We start from the raw sequence: 3838 nt of genomic DNA, 5'->3' as shown, positions 1-3838 counted from the left end.
TGACGAGGATCATGCATGAATAAGCGATACTTGCTGGACTGCATAGGCGATGTCGGGTCTTGTAAACGTCAAGTACTGAAATGTCCCAGCTAGACTTCTATACTGTTTCAGATTATCTATCTTGTCTCCTTCGTCTGCCGCTAACTTGGGAGTTTACGTCTGAAGGTGTTGAAAACAGGTTTGCATTCTTTCATACCTGCGCGCTGAATGATGTTTAACGCATATTGCTTTCTGAGATAAGAAGAGACCGGCACTGTTATAGTCCACCTTCACACCAAGGAAATAATTCAATCTGCCATCAGTCATTGGAAATTCAGACTTCAGTCTCTCTGTTATCCTTGCCACTAACGTCTTGCTCGAGGCGGTTAAGATAATGTCGTCAACAATAATAACATGTAAGCCAAGTCTTGTTTATGTTTTAGACAAAGAGAAAGGCATCAGACTTGGTAGAGATGAAGCCAAGGCTTGTGACGTTGGACTGAAGCGGGAGTTCCATGCCCTTGGGGCTTGTTTGAGTCTGTATAGAGCTTTCTCCAATTTGCACACATAATGTGGGTGGTTCTTGTCAACAAAACCCGGTGGTTGGTGCATATAGATGTCCTCATCAATGGTTCCGTGTAAGAAGGCGTTTTGAACGTCTAGTTGTTTGAGTTCCCAACCCATGTCGAAAGCGCTACATCTAACACTGATCTGAAAATTCCTTCAGTTTAATGTGGAAAAGAAGCTGCATCTTAATAAATGGCTAATCCATAGTCATGCATCTCTCGTGATATATGATGAGAAGGTTCACAAAACAAGAAAATCAGCATAGATCAGTAATTACTCGGCTTGGTACGTCATTCATCACACCATGTCCAGTAACGACCACAAAGATAACTTGAGAAAGTTTATAACTCTCAGATAGGAATCATTCAAAATGACAAGAAAAAGGTGAAACAAATCATTATGCAAGAGAGCGTTTGGAAAATGTCTTTTTATGCAATCAGATTGTGTATATATTGTACCACTCTACAACAAATTCATTCATGTCTTTTCCAGCTTGATTAGGTTTACTTTCAGACCGAGTTAAGTTTCTGCTTTGGTGTTATGCACAGCTCTACTAATATATATTATTTAACTACCTATACTATCAAATTTATTTATCTTTTTTTATTTATCCATTGAAAACTCAAACCATTAAACATGGTTGAGCCGGATCAGCTTAAAACAAAATGATCTTCTAAGAAATAAGGTTTAATCGTGTGAATCAACATATTAGTTAGGGACCCATGGGTTAAGATCAGATGTATTGAATCCCAACTAAGTTGAGTTAAGTTAGATGGATGTGAAATACCATGCTAAGTTAGATGGATTTCCAACCTAAAACCAAATCAATTGGTGATAAGATGAGTAACCCATCTAGTTTAATTTGGTATCAGAGTGCGATCCATGCAGTCTAACCCGATCCACATCTATCCAGCCCAAGCCAAAGTTGACTTATCGATCATTGTCCGAACATTCTGAGATTTGACTTTCAAAGAACCACATCTCGAAAAAGTGTATTAGACACAAAAATGTAGCACATCGATAATTAGAAGGAATCCTAAACAATATATAAAATAGATGGATCTTTCATTTTATCAGCAATTGGTTTTAAGTCTATCTAAACTTAACATGTACATCCACATGGGTATGAACCTTTATTTATGTCTATCTGTTTGAAGATTTGTCTAATCCATCCATAGGCTTGGAGGTTAATCAAAAAAAATATACTAGCGCATTCTTCTCTCCAACCAATAAAAAGGCTAATTACCTTTCGTCCAACTAAAATCCAAACATGTGTACTGCTCTAAGCATTCTTAGGGCGTCTGGAAAAGTAATATACAGCCCACCTAATTCATTAAGTCTTTTCTGGTGTTGCACAAAACTCTTCTTTCCCATTTCGCTCATTTCCCATTTCGCTCATGGTTTCTTCATCGAACTTCACTAGCAATTTCCACCTCCTAACAGCTAAACCTGAAACAAATAAAACAAAATACAATTAGAGAAGTGAAAGATACAAAAACAATACTCTAAGTTCCAATTTATCTCTATTCACATTAAAGATCTTGTTCATGTATATAAAAGAAAACGTTAAATAGAGAGAGATGTAAAAAGATCACAAACCTATCGATATCACATTCCTTTGGACGATGGGCGGTGGTCTTGATATTTCCACGTTGAAACTTCTCCAACATCTGGGCTTAGCATCTTTTTTATCCACTCAATTCTAACAATAAGCTCTTCCAAGTCACAAACAGCAGCTTCAACTGAATTTGACTGGTCGATGTTAGTCGAATATCTTCACTGTCTTTCACTTGCTGCATGTCTCCCTCTGTCTTCTGCCTCTTGACTCTCTCTGTCTTCTGCTTCTTGGCTCTTTCTGGCTTCTGCTCTTTTCCAGTTTGGCAAACATCTTGAGGTACATGATCTAGTGTAAAAAAGGGTGAAAGAAAACCAAATGAATTTCAAAAGCAAGCAAACAAAGGAGAATAGAATCATTGCCCGTGTAAGTAGCAAAACCTAACCTCCTTTTTCACGTTTCAAGAGTTTAACACTTTGACTTTTCCGTCCATCCTGCAACACCCACCACGTGATCAAACAAAATGAGCAAACTATTGACAAATGAAGATACCAAAAAGAAAACAAATACAAAATCACGTATAAGACAAACTAACCATAGAAGGCACTGTCCAGCCATCTTCAAGTGACCAATCTAATGTTGGACGCACGTCTGCGCGCGAAGCTTTATAAGTCCTCCTTCACCGAGTGGTGGTGGAAACAACTCAATCTGCCAAATTGACAGTTCCACTTAGAAAACAAAGGACAAGAAAGAATGGATAACAAACAACTTTACAACACCAATCTGGTTTTCTATGTACCTGTAACGCATTTCTTTCCAGTTCCATAACCGTTGCACACCAGAAACAGCCTTTATACCGCCAATCAACCAAGTCTCCTACTTTTCCGAGAGCCATACACGGCAACCAGAGGTGCTTGATCAGCCTCGATTTTCCGGACATAGCGCTCATAATAAAATGGTGGATATGATGGTCGAACCATCAGCCACTCTTTTCCCTCTTCAAACCGTTGAATAAACTTGTGTGTGATATATATCTGAACCATATAAGATTTTCAAAAGTTAATTCATGCTAGGCATTATAAAATATTGTGAAAATAGTTATACTATTAGTTAAAAAAAAAAAATATGTAAAAGAGGATGATAACACTCACCTTCGGTACCGTAATCAAGATACTTCAAGCTGTAGAACAGCTTCCCCTCCTTCGTGTATATGTTTAATATCTAATTAACCATTAGAAACAAAGCTGTTAACATATGTTTATATCTGATAATAAGAGAGCATCTCAAACACTAGAAAGATGAGTACTAACCAAAAAATGGATGCTGTGTGATACTTAATTGGACTAAATGCATGTTTATCTTCCTAATCTCTAATATAAAATTGTAATTTTGGTACGATGCATCAGTACACAGTCACTAAGTTTTTTTTATTTATTACTCATTCTATTTCATAATAAATGTCACTTGGAAGCTTTGTACACATTAAAAAAAAACTAAAAACTCTATTTTACCATTTGTTCACACACTAAATAGATTTTTCTTTCTAATTAATGCATTAGAGATATAATGATATAAACTAAAATTTTATTTAAAAATTTGCATTGAAAATATAGAACGATACTCTTTATGAAACAAAAATAAAATCTTAAAAACGACACTCTTTGCAAAACGGAGGGAGTATTTTAATTATAACCTACAAACACTCGTGAATGTATGTAGTGGTTAGGTTTTTCAGAG

The 3838-nt window shown here is 36.3% G+C and overlaps 1 long non-coding RNA gene across 1 annotated transcript; it reads right to left on the bottom strand.

Moving 5' to 3' along the window:
• Window positions 1-2317: 2317 nt before the first annotated feature.
• Window positions 2318-2775, bottom strand: LOC130500733 (uncharacterized). The gene is made up of 3 exons (XR_008939292.1): window positions 2697-2775; window positions 2547-2595; window positions 2318-2449 (listed from the first exon to the last, which is right to left on the bottom strand). It is a non-coding gene; the product is annotated as an uncharacterized LOC130500733 (long non-coding RNA).
• Between the last annotated feature and the right edge of the window lie 1063 nt (window positions 2776-3838).

This window comes from Raphanus sativus, unplaced genomic scaffold (assembly GCF_000801105.2).
Source record: "Raphanus sativus cultivar WK10039 unplaced genomic scaffold, ASM80110v3 Scaffold0025, whole genome shotgun sequence".
Classification (NCBI taxonomy): Eukaryota; Viridiplantae; Streptophyta; class Magnoliopsida; order Brassicales; family Brassicaceae; genus Raphanus; species Raphanus sativus.
Note: the sequence above shows the minus strand (reverse complement) of the source record. Positions and strands in the feature narration are given on the sequence as shown.